This window comes from Thermobia domestica, chromosome 9, assembly GCF_964235325.1.
Source record: "Thermobia domestica chromosome 9, izTheDome1.hap1.1, whole genome shotgun sequence".
In the NCBI taxonomy this organism is placed as follows: Eukaryota; Metazoa; Arthropoda; class Insecta; order Zygentoma; family Lepismatidae; genus Thermobia; species Thermobia domestica.
The window spans coordinates 49705828-49724097 of NC_137462.1; the positions used below are offsets into that span (position 1 = coordinate 49705828).

At 33.0% G+C, this 18270-nt stretch overlaps 1 long non-coding RNA gene across 1 annotated transcript in view; it reads left to right on the top strand.

Annotated features, from left to right (window-relative positions):
* Positions 1-13016, top strand: part of LOC145693988 (uncharacterized) — a 15554-nt gene extending 2538 nt beyond the window's left edge. Inside the window, exons 2-3 of the long non-coding RNA XR_014132874.1 lie at positions 8444-8555; positions 12765-13016. This is a non-coding gene — a long non-coding RNA (uncharacterized LOC145693988). The remainder of the gene's footprint in view (positions 1-8443; positions 8556-12764) is intronic.
* Positions 13017-18270: the final 5254 nt, after the last annotated feature.

The following is an 18270-nucleotide window of genomic DNA, read 5'->3' on the forward strand; positions in this document are numbered from 1 at the left end:
GTTGTAGTTTAGAAAGTTTGATAGTTAATATTATTTATGTTTTGGACTGTTTGATTATTTCGTACTTTCTTATTATTTTGTCGAGTATAGAGGATAATCATGAATATTTATCTTCCATATTTAACTGTGGATGTAACAGATCATTTCGATTTGAAGCACTGCTTCAGTTTTTGCTCTATCAACATGGCTTTCGTTCCACTAAACCAGGATAGTTTAAATATGTGGAATCCAACATTGGTTTTCAATAATTTTTAAGGTATTAAAAGCAAAATTCAGATTGAGCCTTTTTGGTGCTCCTAATATGAAAGAAGGCAGAAATGATTGTCGAGAGATTCTTTTACGGACCGTCTTCTGCGAACAGCTATACAAGATATCCAGATAATCGTAATCTAACTCCATGAGACTAGAAATACCTTAGTCTTTGAAATTATGAGAGTAGATTCTAATATGTTACAAATTCAGGTCCCAGAACTACGATTTTCATATTAACTCCGTAGATTAAGAAGTCTGTTATTTGAAACTACATTTTTGATGCGCTTATATCTGTGGTTGAGAGGTACACTATGCCAAGTCACTATTTGGCCGAAATTATCATTTTTACTTACTTTACCAGTGAAAGTTTTGAGATGTGAGGATAGTTTTGAGATGTAAACACAGGAAGTGAACAAATTTCTCAAAATAGTCCGATCGAGCCACATACTACTAATCTTTATATCTATACTTCGAATTATCAAAATATTACCACTAAGCGTGCATAATATCAGAATAAAAATATGGATACAATCAAATATAAATATTTCTAGAAATTATTCTTTTTAAAGACCAGAAAGGAATTGTTTTAAATGAAAGTGCTTATTAAATTATTTTTATTAAATTGATATTAATTTGATGTGATCATATATGAAATAATATATAAGATTCTATACATCAAAACTTGCTTGAACGATCTTATCAATTCTTTAATTTTGAAGTCATTGAACTGAAGAAGCTATATTTCATATTTCTTGCAAAGACCCTTTCAATTTCTTAAAATATTAACAATTTAAATACAGAGTAAAATATTGTGAAGTGCTCACAAGTGCAGTCATTTTCTCCGTGGAGGGAACATCTAAAACGAAACGAGCTATGAATCATATTAGTTGCCTTATTCATTTTTTAAAAATGTAACTTCTCCCAATAAAAGTAATTTGAACTGTAATCTTCAATCTTCCAAAGCGTTATGCTAGTTTTATTTTAATTTTATACAAACTCAAAGTAAAATAAAAGTAATTATCTTAGGCTTACACGCAAGATTTAGTTATCATTAGATTTCATTACCAGTGAAGTAGAACGTACCTTTTCACTTTAAATAGTTTTAAAAATCATTTTACTTAATAGATTTTCGTCAGCGAATGTTGTTCAACACTAATTGTCCTGCTTTATTAATTCCACTTCAGTTGTCAAATGTCTCAAGACATAAGAAGAGCTCAATCATAACGAACTCCATGTGAAAAAAATCATTTTTACAGTATCATATACAACAAAATATGCATACCCAGAAAGCCAGAAGGTAAATCGTTTTTCAACTATATAGAATTGAGGACATGCAAATGCCTATTATTATGCTTTGCGAAATAAAATTCTGACATTCTGTAAAACAAGGAAGAAAACATTAAAATTGCATTTCGAATAGAAATTGAAATTGATCGTTTGTGTCGATTTGGCAAATTTCCTTCTTTTGACAGAGCAACAGAAAACCATATCCGTGGAAAAAATCCAATATTTTGTTTAGATGGTCTGCAAAGAAACCCTGTGAAAGAGCACCCTACTGAAGCATTCCTTATATTTCCTAGGAATTAAATATGCACAATTCCAATATTCCCTCATATTTTCATGCGATTTGTCTAGATGAAAAATTTGTGTGCCATATGAGTTAACCCAACCCTATAATCATCGTTCTCTGCATTCTTCTACGCGTCTTTTCTTTACTTTTCTTGATACTGCTTTTTCGAAAACAAACGTTCTTCTAAAATAAATCAAAACTAAGTAATTCTACATTGTATTGTAAGCCTGTATCATTACTAAAAACGAACTAACTAAGTAACTCTATAGCCGATGGAACCTGGAGGTTGAAATGCCGCTCACTGATTTTTGTTCTTAGCCAATTGCAATCAGTTTCTACTTTGCACTCCTATTTTAGCGAGATCAATCTTAATATTGTCCTCTAAACCGCATATATGTCTTCCGAATACTCGTCTTCAGATTGATCTTCCATTTAAGAATTTCTTCCAAACTACCTACATGACCTGCCATTTTAAGCCTCCTAGACTTATTGGTAATCACAACATTTGGTAAACTGTATAAATGATGTGGTTCCTCGTAATGAGTTTATGTCTTTCCACATTCCCTTTCGTCTTCGGCCCGAATATTCACGTCAGGAACTTCTTCTCATACACTTTCGGCCTATGTTCCACAATCAGAATAATCGAACATGTTTCACAACGATACAGAAAAACAGGAATGATTATAATTTTATACATTTGTTTTAAGCTTCAAATTCTTCGGCAGGTTAGTATTGATCCAAGGCATTTGATAGTAATTATTTTACAAAAAGTAATATTTCATATTTTAACGCTTTTATAATTTGTAGTATTACAGTCCCGACGGAATTCAATGTATTTAGTTTGCTCTGTATTTACATCTAAGCCCCACTCACTGTATGTTTAATGAACTCTCTGCATTAATCTCTATTGTTATCATATCACCCCCTATTAAATTTACATTACCAGCATGCGCCATAATTTGGAGGACACAATTCAACTATATTATCTGGTTGTTATCTATGATTTTCCCTATAGCGTATTCCAGGACGTAGTTGAATAATAACAAATACATAGTATCTTCTTATTTCAGGCCATTTTCGACGTTAGGACAAAAATATTCTCTACCTGGACTTCACTTTGAAATTCATTTAAAAGTTCCTTAACTAATTAAATAAGTTTGCTTGGTATGCCAAATTCGTTAATGACATTGTAGAATGTTTCTCTCTTAACCGAGTCGTTAGCCTTTCTAAAATCAATAAACAGTCAATATTCCGAGGTATTTATTATCTCTTCTTTTCGAGTATTTGGCGAATCGTTAATATTTAGTCGATATTTCATTGATTACGTCTAAATCGACACTGCTAATCGCTAATCTCCAATAATTTCTTCTGTGCATGGCATCAGTCTTGCTAACATAATGTGTGAGAAGATTTTGTAGGATTTGACAGAAAAGAAATGCCTCGATGATTATTGCAGGTAGTTTTGTCTCCTTTGTTGTGAATTGGAACAATAATTGATTCTTTCTACTCTTGTGGCAATTCTTCCTTGTTCCAGATAAGGAGAATGAGCTAGTGTATCTTGTTTCAAAATCTTTGGCCTCCAGCTAAAATTAACTCAAACGGAATATCGTCTACACTTGGAGATTTGTATGTGTTCTTTTTATATATATATATATCTTTATAGCGTTTTCTATTTCTATTCAGTTGGGCTCTGGAATGTACGATACTACAGTGTCCATCTCCCTTTCCCCACATATATTAGTTTTTGGCTGCGTGTTAAGCAAATCTTCAAAGAAATCTTCGCATCTTCTTAAGGTGCTATATATATCCGTGAGAACTACTCCGTCAGCTTTCCTTAATATATAAGCACGAGATTGATGGCCTTTCTTAAATTCGATTATCCCTTTATAAGTGTCCCGAATGCTTTTATTTTTACTATTATCTTCAAGTTCTTTAATTTCAGCTTTCAAAAAATTTCGTTTCTTTTTTTTAAAAACTATGGAAGTTCTCTTTCTGATGTTTACGAAATTTTGTGTAGTTATTTCATTCTAATTTTGTAGTCTTCATTTCTCTGCTAGCTTAATGCATTCCTGGTCGAACGGTTGTATTTTTCTACGTATCTCCGCCAGCCCCAATTTATCTTTTGCTCAAATTTCAATGCTTTTTCTATTTTCAATTCAAGTATCCTGAACACTAGTGCTCTCCGAATTATCTAAAACCCAAAATCTATTCGAAACTTCTATCTGGTATTCCACTCTCACCTGGCTCTCTTGTAATGTCTTTAAACTAATTCTCCCCGTTTTCGGATATTGAATTATTCTTTATTCAACGATAATCTCTCTCTTATTATCACTGCTACCAGGTAGTGATCAGTTTCACAATCATCCCCTCTAAACGACCGAACATAAGTTATGGTTGATTACCTCCATGGATCTACTAAAAACTGATCAATTTGATTTTGTGCTTTTTTTCGCTTGGTCAGGTCCAAGTATATATATGAACGTCGGGATGTGGGAATTTAGTACTCTTCAATATATGGTTTTCGGATGTTGCTAAGTTCTCGAGTCTAAAACCGTTGTCATTACTTTCGTTATGCAAACTTTCATCCCCTATAATCGGTTTGAAAATATCTTCCTTGCCAACCTTTGCATTGACATCCCGTAATAAGATTGTCGTATGGAATTTCTGGAGTTGGTCAATTATCCGTTCAACTTCTTCGTGAAAACTGTCTTTAATATCGTCATTCTTATTTTCTGTTACGGCATGTATATTAAAAACAACATTATCAGACAGCATACCTTTAAGAGTAATGAAAGAAAAGTCTGCCAGTAATAAATTAAACCAACTTAATTGCTGTTTTTATTCATTTGTGAAAGATGACCCTTGTACTTAATTGATGATTTTTATTTCTTTCCCCGTAGAAAAACGTAAAATTTCCTGAAGAGGCAGGTCTATTCCTTCCCACCTAAGTTCCTGAACTCCGACTACGTCTATCATGTATTTCGCTAACTCACTCGTTACGGATCTTAAGGCACCTACTCTGTAAAGACTTCTAATATTCCACGTTCCAAATCTCGTATCTATTTCCTTTTGATGAGTTGGTTCCAAGTTATCAGTCCTTGTCTGAGGATTCTGTGAAGGTTTCTGAACAAGTGCTTTTTACACGATGAGGTTGTTACCCTTACCCAAACCACCAAAGCTGGAGGACAACTCCTTGTCTTCAGTCCACAACTGCTTACTACAAGGCACGTTACACGTACATTACTTCTACTAAAATAACAATACTCTCTTTATTGAATTTGTCTCAATCAGCAATAATTAATAATTTTATTCTTATTTTGTGAACAAATCAAAATAATATTTTTCCTTAAGGAGAAGAGTCCTTGTAGGGGAGTTCAAAGCCATATAAAACGCGCTCCTTATAACAATTTTTTGATGATGAAAATTAGAATTTAAGTTCGAGTATTGTTTCTATGTTCATTAACTGTAATATTACTTGGTTTCAAAAACTGTCCTTCGTCTATGTATTTAACACAAACCTTCTACTATATTATAGTTGTTAAAAACCTTGATATGAATTAGATCAGAAAACATTTATTTTCTGAAATATTATCACTATAGCGATAGTATTGGAATGGTGTTTCTCTTATTAGAACAAAAATGTTGTGTTACCTAATACAAAAATCATATTTGTAAATTTAAATGTTCTACTATGAATTGAATGTAATTTTAGAAATGCTGAAATACTGGGAATGGTAAGCTTTTGAGCTAACTTTAACCACGGAAATGATACGTAGTTTTATTACTGTCACAAAGAATAGGATATACTGTAGAAGCAACTGAGATTCTTACCTTAACACTCGCCCAACGGAGATTACGTCATTTTTGACCCATAAAAGTTTTATCTTAAGTTTTTATTCAGTTTCTTTACTTTTGCGATCATCACCTTAAGTATGCTTCTTTTACCCTACTCTCCTTTAGCCTAATCGGCATAACCGTGGGACGTAAAACTCAAAGATTTTTTTCACTCTTTTACCCTACGTACCACACAGTATTGATTCTATTGCCCTAACATTCTTTATTTGCCAAGCACAAATAAACAGTTATTTGTCTGGGTCTTGAGTTACTCTGCCTTAAAGATATTTTATTAGCTTTACTTATGTTACACCGTCCAATTTGTTGCCATTCTTCTCACTCTGTGTAATAATTTCTACTCCGCTCATTCCCTTAGCATCTCAGCAGTGCTGTCAGGTGGCAAAACGTCTACAACATGGTAAATTAACATCAGGGGTGGGAATGCGGAATATTTCCTTGTAAATACGTGATAATTTTCTTAAATATATACCAATAGGAACGCATGGTACAACTGTTATATCTATCAATCTATATATATATATATATATATATATATATATATATATATATATATATATATATATATATATACGATATCTGGATATCTAAGCGCGTTTGTATGCGCATCTGGTCTCTGTGCGGTAATAATGCCCGAGCAAAAGTTTTTGAAAACTTTAGATGAGATATTTCGTGAACCGATTAGACAGCAAGAAGAAATTGTTGAAGCTATCATAGTCTGGGTCCTGACAGCTCGCATCCCACAATTTTTGCCATCTAGATCCGTCACTGAAGACCAATATGCTCATCACCACTATCATGCTTTAAATTAATCGGAAATCTGGTAACCATACTCTTTTCCTTTGAAAAACAATCAAAATATTAATGGGATACAAATGATCCTATCTTCGTTGGAAGCATTATTTCTGGTATCTTCGCTGATTGAGTGTTAATACACAAAAACCTTTGCTAAAAATTGGTGATGGTTGTGGGTAGCTGCAAATAAATATTTGAAATCTCGTTGGGTCCTCTGTATTTCGAACCAACATAATTGTGCAGAAAAATCTAAATTTTCTACATCTCATAATTCTTTTCTGGCATTTGCCAGAATGTATTACATGTATTTAGTAAGACTGAATTTAGGATATCGTTAGAAACATGATTGCCTCAGCTTATCAAATATGACAAACTAACCTTTCGAAAATTTTAGATTTCCGGGATCCATGATTGACGAAATGGTACATGATTATTGATTTTCTGATAATCCTCGTCAATTATTAAGTTCCTTTTAGTGCGGTGCGTCATCAAGATTTGTGATTATGTGTTACAAGTACTCCCAAATTACAATGACGGGACACTTATATGAGAAAGACGATTCTAATCTCCTGCGTTAACAGTTTGGAATTCAAACTGCCTTATAAGTGAGGTCTTATATTCCCAGCGTAAACTCCATCCGACACGATTGGATATTTTACTGATTGCCACTATTACGAATGATGTTTAGTGGGTTGTTGATATCACAATGATGTCATTATCCTTGCCAGATCATAATTAAAATTACCTACTAGAAATTTACCATCTACATATGAAGCTGGACCCTTGATGAAATCCAGTTACCAGTTATGTTTCTGCATCTTTGTGAGGTGATGTGAAACTCAACTAGATTTGATATTCCTAGTTTTAAAGATTAAGTATATTCTACCTATTTTGATAAAAAGCTCATCTTGTTTAAATAGATGAATTATTAAATGATTTAGACATTTCTAATAAATAGTCACATCAAGTAGTCATTCTCAAATGGTAATCGACCATCTTGGGTATATCTAGTTGATCTTTCTTCTGTGTAGTGTCCTGGCGTAGCTTCACTTCCTGCTTTCAAACAGTATACAAAATGTCTAAAGAAAGTGGCGGGAGAGAAAATATATAGTGTGATTTTAAAACATTTTAATAGTACAATTTTTTGACCACGTATTTTACCTCTTCTTTTTATCGGTGATGTTAGATTGCCAACATCAATAATTCAATATCATCTTTTAAGTTCAATTTCATTTATAATTTTTGTAGACGTAGAATTGCTTATTTGCTTTCTTATTTGTTGGTCATTAATTAGTTTCTTCCTGATGTTTGAATAAAGGAAGAAGGTAAATGTTGAAACCAGATTTTAATACTGAGGACATTCTTTCTCCAAAGAATAAAGAAGGTGCTATACAATCTTTAAATTAATACACAAGAGAGGTCAATAATGGGACTGTTCTCCTATACTACTAGAGCTTGATACGTTGCCATAATTGTTATTTATTTTATTCCGGAGTAACATGCCAACCCAGAATACTTACTTAGTGAGTTCCACATGTCGTGCTTATCTTTGTAGCGTAGCATCTTGGTCTATGTAGTTATAGCGTCTTTCATACGCTACAGGATAAGCGACTCATTAGTTTCAAGGTATTGATATCAATTATCAAGTTATTTTCTAGGGATAAATCTACTTGTAAAGAAATATATTAAAAGAGAAAAATTGAAATGTTTTGCAAATAAAAGACCGTTCTGCAAATGCTTACGAAATATATACTTTTACTATAACAAAAGTACTATTTAACACACTTTAATACTAAACTTAAATGTATCGTGTGTATAACATATGCGCATAATGACTAACAGTTCGTTAAGGGGATTTTATTTGAATTATTTAGTTCCACATACCCCATGTCAAATACTTTTCATTCTTTTATTATCATTTAATTTATTATTTATAACTTGAACATTACTATATTGTTATTATTATAATTTTAGGTAAGAGACAACAGCTACTTTGATATTTAGAAGATGAAGCTTTGGTTTGTTATTAATATACTTGTTCTGGTGTTGGTTTTTGTTACAGCTGATAATCAAGTGGACTTCAACCGTAAGTACGGAAGAAGTTATCCAATTTATAGAAATACTATTGGAAAATTGTGTTACTTCATTTAATAATAATTTAATAGATAGTACTTTGTATAAGTTACGAAATGTACAAGTTATAAGTTGTAAAGTATTACCCGCTTATATACTTTAATACTATTTTGTCTTATGGACATATATTTATTTAATTGTTTTTAATAGATTCTACGAAACTTTGCTTCAATCGTACAAGAAAACGCATGCCTAATTGTATCATATTTATATTTTCATTAATTTAAATTTTCAATTATTATGTCTTTTACTTTAAAATCATGTGCTTCACCCCTACCGTACTCCAAATTCGAAATAGCGTTTCAAAACTTCATTATTCACTTCAAAGTAGCGGAAATGTGGAAAATTCATTAAGAGGCTTATATCTTAAATGTTCGCAGTTTACAATTTATTAAAAATGTAATGCAAATGAATGACGGGAATTACTAAAAGCACCATTTTTTTATATATATAGGGTGTCCCAGGAGGAAGGGGCAATACTTCGGAAAATGGTAGTGTGCGTTGTTCTAAGACAAAATGTTCGTATGAACATGGATCCTAATCTAAACTGTTTGTGAACTTCAGGTTGTGAACTATTTTTGTTTTATTGTTGTTCATTGCCCACCCTGCATTTCTTTTACAGAGATGAGACATAGTAGATTTGAAGGGTGACAGACTGACCTTCCCGTCAGTATGTAAGATGTGACAGTGATTTTTTGGAACATAATTTACTGAGGAATATTCAAGAATAAGTGTTGCCATCGATTTTCTTTAAATAACCTTAACTTTCCCACATTTCCATCTATAGCTTCCCTTCCAAAGATACCATTTCATTCTCTTCATTCCACCATTTCATTCATTTCTCACCATCACCGTCTCATTTAGTCTAATCTGCATAACCGTGGGATATAAAATTAAAATTTCATTTCATTCTTTTCTTTATCGCAAGTGACGCACCTAATAAGAGTGTGGTATATACCCTCTCAGAATCAATAGGATAGAAAGTATTAATGAAAGGGCAAAAGTATTGATATAAGATATAAGAGCGATATTTACAAATGATCTACCTAAACATCTAACATAGCTACATTATATGCCTAAGAGGAAGGTAGATATATTCACCTGATCAGTCCTCTCGTAATAACAATTACTTTATACTGGAAAGTATGAAGGACGATTTTAGTGACAATTTATTTTATTTAGTGATTATCTATTCTAGTGATTATCGTATTTATTAAAACGAAATATTAATTTTTATTGTCTCAAGTCGGAATATTACTTTTGCAAGAAAATGTTAAATATATAACTTACAGCGCCTAGGAAATTTGGTTTAATTGCTAGTTAAAGGGAACATAAGCAAAATGTATCCTGTTTTGTGAACGCACAATTTGTACTTGTCATATTTTTGAATGATAATTAAGCAATGGTTCATATTTTTGAATGATAATTAAGCAATGGTTCCTTAGAAGTAAAGGGTCCAAATGGATGAATCAAGTTTCGGGATGAGGCATAGTGTGCTTGATAGATGATGTAAAAATATGGACATGTGCAAAGTTATAGCGGCTCAGCGCCCAAAAAACGGAGACAAATGGAGTAAAAATTGGTGGCAGAAGGGCTATGCTATGATATAGCAATACATCAAATAAACTGTTGGATCGACAATGTAAAATGTGGTAGTTTCACATACTAGCAAACGAAGAATGGACAGAGTAGATCATGAACCTCCGCCGCTTTCTTGAAATCCGCCATTTTGATATCTGTAATATATTTTGAAATGGATAGGTAGTCATGCGATATATCAATTACGGCCAGCATGTTCTCACGTTCTCTGTACTAACTTGGAAGATTTCGGATCATATTTATAGTTTTCTTTTTAAACAAAAATCTAGGAAACTGATAATCGTATTTTGAAAGTTTGGATTATCACGATGCTAGAGAAAGTCACACCTCAACCGATAATGTATTTTCTGCTACACCTTCTTTGCTGTATGCGACTGCAGTAGTCCACATTCCATCCACATATCGCATGCTATGCTCGTCCAAGTTGCTATTGCTTACAAAGGTGAACAATGAAAGTTGAGTGAAAAACATATTAAGTGGTGAAAAATAGTAGTTTAGGTACAGTACGTAATAATTGCCTAGCAATCTATCAGATTTTATTGTGTTAATGTGATATGTAATTTAACAATAGTCGCTACATAAATTCCACATCGTTTTCGATCAAAAGTGAAAAAGAACCGAAAGCGGTTCTTCCAGACCGGAACAGTTATCTTCGGAACTATATGATGCAAATTGGAAGTAATGCCATAAATAATAATGTAATAATATACAACTTGGATATCAAATTTCACTGTATGCTTTTTTGGCTTATAAATACTATGTTCAACTTAATATTTGCAAGCCAAAAAAACCTTACAGTGAAATTAACTTAAATGTGTTTTCGTGACAATCCACACTTTCAAGATACGAGTATTAGTGTACTAGATTTTCGTTAAAAAATTATAAATATGATATCAAATCTTCCAAATAAGTACAGATAACGATAAATAAAGTTCATAATTGACTTTCTGAGAAAATGCTGGTCTTAATTTTATATCACATGACTACCTTTTTATTACAAAAACATTAAAAAATTCAAAATGACGTATTTCAAGATGGCGGGGTTCACGATCTACTCTACCCATTATTCATTCGGCAATATGTGAAACTACTATAGTTTGCATTTTCTTCAGTATTTTTATTATTCAACAGTTTATTTGGTGTTTTTCTACACACAGAGCCCGAAGTACAAGGTATGGCTTACAAAATATATGTCAAACCTGTCCGTAATAAAGTACAGACACATGTCGTAATGATACTAAACACACTACCAACAACGTAAATAATACTGTCTCTAAACGCACTGCAAAAAGACGCTAGAAATATTAATTTTTTTAGAAATAATGGTTGTTTACTCATTAGACAACATTTAAAGGGTGCTAAAGTTATATTCTAACAATATAAATGAACCAAATGCTTTTGATAAAAAATATCCTTGAAAATTTCTAAATTAAGCTACAAAGTCCACATTGGTAACACTGATAACAACAGCCAAACGACAACCTCCACACGTTTCCGCGCATGTGTATACATTTTTGATGTAAAATTATATATCTCAAACATTAACCCAGTGATCAAAATATAACAGACACTTGCGCCAAAACTAATGACATTAAGGTAGTAGATGATTTTGACATGCTATAGTTGCTCACATTTTTTATGTTCATGGCGGACATATCCATAGTATCAAAAAATCTATATATTTCCTTACGTTCACTATTAGAAAAGCAATTCATTTGTACGCATTAAAGTATGTCCAAATTTGAAGACATGCACTTTTGTGTCTTTTTGAGTCGTTTCCGGCTCTGTGTGTATAAAATAGCATAGCTCTTCTCCCGCCAAGTTCGATCCCCCCCCATCCGTTTCTGATGGCGCTCAGCCACTATAACTTTGCACTTATACATATTTTCACATTCTCTATGAGGCGTACTATGTTGCATCCCGAAACTCGCTTCATCCATTTGGACCTTTACTTGTTAGGTAAATTAACTTAAAAGAAACGAAATAAAATCATTTTCCTTAAAATTTAAAAATTAACGTGGTTAATTAATGACAACATTAGCAATGAATTGTGCATGAAATGGGTTCAAATCTCCTTTTTATAATAATAACAAAATAATAGTGTACGAAATCGTCCGTGTAATATATTTTTTCCCAAAATTATTTATTTATTTAATAGTATGCTATTTCATATTAGATCATTTGTAATTCAGAACACAGAAGAAGCCAATGTAGGCTATCGCAACTTCTTAACAAAAACTTTGCATTTAAAAATTATTTTCTTATGTTTTTAGATTGACGATTGTGTTAGCTAATTTAACATCAATTTAGAATTAAAGATTTTTATTATAATAAGGTTTAAATTTCTACTCTGAATGAGGACAATTTCCTCTTTAATTACTTTTGTTTACGAACTATTTTATACATTAGATTGAAAAGTAATTGCAAACCACTCGATTATATGCTTAATTTAGAAGCTCAGTATCGTGTTCATACATCATTATTGGTCATTCTTGTAAATATTGATTATCAATTACAATATACTCTAAGACGTTTTTTTAATATTGGATAATAATATTTTCAGCTATTCCTGTATGCCATTTGGACTATTGTAGCCGGCTTCCAAAATTTCCCTGCGTGATAATAGAGAAGGAAGAAGTACAGGTATGTGACTGTGACAGAGGACATCTGAATTGCAGTCCGTTCCCACATATTGTAACTTTACCCGAATATGTTACTATTAAAGGTAATCGTTATTATGGTTAGAAGTAACGAAACAATACAGTGAAACATGAAAGTTGTCTAATACCTGTAGTGCTAATGTAAGTAATTGAAACAGAGCAATAAAGTGAAAAGTGTACAATGTTTTATTTATTAATCTAGAAGTTAATTAACGTACACTATAGCATATACACCTCAATATACCTGAACGAATACCCATATTTGATACTCGTAATAAGTATAAGTGTCTTATTGGTTTGCAAACTATTTAAATTTCTGATGACGGCGCATTAATATTGATATATAATATCACTGTAATTCTTGTTCGTTAGTGTCTTAAAGTTCAGCGTCATTTTCCAGCTACAAGGCTATATAAGATGTAGACCTATGGCTTGAGGCAAAATTTGAAACCCTCGCAGCGCGTCCAATTTTTAAGTCTCTCCGTTGCAATTCGAGCCCTATAAATTGTGGGTGAAAACCCACGAAGCAGCAACTTTTTATGTCACCACCAACTTAGATATATATGTCCCAATTCTCTTGTGAGTAATCCTTTTTACTTTCCTTTTTAATTAGATATGACACGGAACATACATCGGGACTTTGAGAACTGTTGAACTACACCCTAGATTTCCAAAGAGACTCAGACCTTCAACTTGTTTATTGTTCACCTAGTGCAACAAACTGATTGACTATAATACACCAGTAGCTACTAGTCCAAAGGAAAATGCCATAATTACTGGTGGTGTTAATTGTTACATTATTATATCATATTACATCAATGCGTAAATACCTAAATTACACATTATTAACACTTTTGCACTACCAGACAGTAATTTTGGAAGCCCAGAGAAGTTTAATGTATATCTCTTAAATGAATGGAAATATTTATTTCTGGGAATATATTGAGTCCGCATACCTTCCAGAATTCTAATATGCCATCAGAAATTTAATTTATATGCTTCGGAATATTTAACATGAAGCTTTGATGTATTAATAAATTTATTTCTGTAACTCTGTACTGTATATTAGGTAATATTTAGAGACATGTCATCATTATTTGTCATTCTCAAAACCATTTAATAGTAAATTTGCTGAAATGCCTATTCTCTAAACAAGGAGAATAGGGAATTGGAATATATTGTAACCCATTTCGCATATTCCTACTGCAGAAAAATTCATTTTAATGAAAGTGTAATGACTAAAATCCTTCGTGTACTCTTTTTTAGACATATTTTTGAAATGCTAAAGAATTTGCTTTAGGTAACTAATATAGAATATGCTCTTAACACAAGTTTGAAATGAGAAAGTTCCAATGATCCGAGACATTATAGGCTCAGGAGTAATTTGGCCAGTTTGAGCATTTTATATTTCACAATTTTTCCCTTCCAATGCGAATGGAGCTCAACTGATTGTAAACGGGATTATAAGATTTCTTTTCCTTTCCCCTAACCTAAAACCTTCTGAACTCTACATAGCTATCCTTTATTTTCGATTACTTTTACATGTCATCCCTTCCTGGCATTTATATATATATATATATATATATATATATATATATATATATATATATATATATATATATATATATATATATATATGTGTGTGTGTGTGTGTGTGTGTGTGTGAGTGTGTATGCCTGTGTGTACATATATGTATGTATCTATATATGAAGAGACAGACGAAGGAATACAAACAGCATCTTCAGAGATGCTCTTGCCAAACAGTAAATATACTGAGTACAGTATTATAGAGAAGCCATTGTAAATTTACATCTGACATAATCTTTCTTTACGAAGGACCCTATAACTGTTGATTTGACTTAAATAATGGTAGTTATTTAATGGTCTTGTATTCCACTTCTTTGAATATCAACTACTGGAGATTATGAGAGTACTTATCCCAACTGAGCGCTAAACTTGGTCTTAAACGGAATTCAGAATGCTACTGTTCATTTCATAGACCTCGAGAAGTATGAATTCTACACTAAAATGAGGGTTTTTTTTATTTTTGCAACCACAACGCCTTATTTATATTACTGTATATTTCTTAAAAAATCACACCGCTGTAGGAATGCTCTACGTACCACTTAACACTAGGAGCACTGGAATTTCCTAGAAGCACCAAGCGGTTTGTTGACCGCTTATGGAAAATTTCATTTAATAATAATAAACCCCATTATTTTTCACAATATGTTTAATGACTGTGTTAAATGATGTTTATGTTAGTTTAGGTTAATCGTCGTAATAGATAAAGAAAGAAAAAATATAATTATGTACTATATTAAGTACGATTTACAAACGTCGATTCAGGCTGACGACGTTCAAATTTTTATTCAATGTTTAGTACAGACAGTCATTAGAAGCATAAAAATTCAAATATACAAGAGAACATTGAGTTAAACGCTGTTACTCACATACAAACTTACATACATGACTTCAACTAAGTTGCATTGCATTTTTTGCAAATAATTTGTTCGATCAATTTTCCTCTGCACTTACCGCATACTTGTTTCTTACATCTTTTACAAACAATAGCAGTTATATTTTGGTTGCACATGCGCACTTGACATTGTCGTTTTTTCTGAGGTTGGTCATCTACTGACAAACTATCTGATTTGTTTTCACTACAAAACAATTTTCTCAGTTCCTTGACCATCTTCTCAAGAATGTTCGTCTGCTTATTTTACGGCACGTTACTTCCGTATACACTAACCAAGAGTTCAGACACGCTCTATCAAGAACATTGTGCATCACATAAACTGGCCATCTTCGACATGCTGTTCTTACGCTGTACTCTCTAACCATTTGATCAGCAAAATCAACTCCACATGTTGTTTTGTTATAATATATTACTGTTTCCGTCTTTTTTCTTTTTACCTTTGGATATTTGTACTGTTTTGTGCATGGAACTTAGAAAAAGCACACTTTTATTCTTCTTGCACTTAGAACAAGCACACTTTTATTCTTCTTGCACTTAGAACAAGCACACTTTTATTCTTCTTGCACTTAGAACAAGCACACTTTTATTCTTCTTGCACTTAGAACAAGCACACTTTTATTCTTCTTGCACTTAGAACAAGCACACTTTTATTCTTCTTGCACTTAGAACAAGCACACTTTTATTCTTCTTGCACTTATATACCGTTAGCGTGTTGTTCGTTTCATCTCTGTACACTACTGTCTCATACAGTGGTTTATGGTTTTGATCAACACACGCTTTTGGCACTTCGTTTCAAATACTTCTCATTGTACCCACTAAACTACTTCCTCTGCTCTTCAAAGTTTCAGCCAAACATGTTACGCTGATACCTGAGTTTTTGTAAGGATCCATTTATTTCAGCACAACGTACTCACCTAACTGCATGTCACGTGGTCGTTCATTGTCCAGTCCAAGATACGGAAATCCATTGAGCACATACTTTGAAGTGACATCTACTAATAACGAAAATTTTAGTCCACATTTGTCTCGCTTGCTTGGCATATATTGAACAAATTTGCAACGAACTTTTGTAGGAAAAAGTTGTTCATCAACACACACAGCTTCATGAGGGTTGTAGTTTCTTCTACAGTTGTCGATAAATAGGTACCCTATTTCAGAAGCAAGAGCAATTTATCTTCTTTCACTCTTTCGGATCTATAGCTTTTTTCATCAAATCTTAGGAATTTCATAATTTCACAAAATCTGCTCCTTCTCATCGTTTATTTGTAAAATGGAGGTCCATATCTCTTACTCCATAAGTCTCTTATGGGGATACTAGTTGCACCAGTTTCACCAAGATAAATTCATATTGCAAAGGATGACTCGAGTTCTTCATGAGTCAATGTCCATTTAGTATTACCCTGCTGCCTATTCGCTTTTGTTATAGTGCACTTACGTATGCATGGCAGAACTCCTTCATTCACGAAAAGATGGAAGACACTCAGGCATTCGTTCTTTACATGTCGAACACCGTACGAGGAGGGACCTGGCTTTTCGTGCAAAATATTGTGCTTGCTTATACGGCCACAAGAATCCTTAACATTATTCAACTTTGTTCATTTAGTGCCATCTGCAGAAACGAAATTGTTGGAAGGTACGAGAGAGATAGCATTGCCAGACGTATCATCCCCCGATTTCACTGATTTCTTCATCCGCACTTTGAAATGACATTTCTTCACCTGAGTGGTCACTCTTATCATCTGATAATTGTTGTTCATCTTCATCTTCACATCCAGATTGTTCTTCCTCCAGGTCCTGCAGTGTTTGGAGAATTTCTGAGGGCTTCATACTCTTACCACAACCACCGTACGAACACTTCAAGCTGCCATATTATGACGAAATTCACTTACCACCATATTCCAATCACATTTAGTTTGCTAGTCAAAGGCTAGCCCCTTGCGAGGGTCACGCCCTCTATCCGCGGTGAGAGGTGAAAGTACTGGTGCAGAAAAGAGATTGGATCCGGTCTATGGGATGAAGAGGAAATCTGGAATATATTTTATACAGATAGCACTTTATTATATTACATTCTTATTTCATAATTGCGGTATCCATTAGGACATTATGATCTTGTGATCATAATCATTAGGGAAAAAAGATGATGGTGATGTACACTTCACAGGACAAACACAATTGTTAAAAAGACGAATACTGGTTATTCCAATCGCTTTTTTTACATTGCTAGCTAAGGCTAGCTACCTCTGAGAGGGTTAAGCCCTCTTTTAGGAAAGTGATTTGAAAGGATTGTTAATTTTTTAGGTCGGTGGTTGGTCTAAGTGCTTTACTTATTTATTGCATAGCAGTAATGGTCATAAGGAACTTTGCGTTCCTTAACATTAGGTGGAGAGATAAACATAAATTCATATATTCAACATAAAACATACATACATAGCGGTTATGAATGTAGATGAACAATGATCCACAAAATACTAAATGAGGAACACTAAACAATATACATTGAATCGATGAGGAGAATAGAAGATAAGTGATAGTAATGCGGTAGTACAGTTATACAATTGATGAGGATGAAATATGAGATGAGGTGCAATCACAAGACAACACCTAGAAAAATGTTAGCGGACGAATGCAGTTATCTTTTTGCCTAGGGGGACTCTAGGCTATAATGAGAGATATGATGAACCCAAGTTAGTATGAGAATATTACTGAGCATGAAATGATGGAAAAATGAGAGGTAAATGAGCATAAGTGACGTAATCGTTCAGAAGTAAGAGTGAGGAATTATCAGGAAGAAGAGTGTAATGGTATAACGTAAATAAAAGAGATAATGGAGTGTGAAGATAACGGGTAGTTGTAGGATGTAGTGCTAAATAGTGCGTTGTGTCGAAAAGTAGTGGATGTTGGATTTGAAATCGGCGGCGTATGTATGAGTC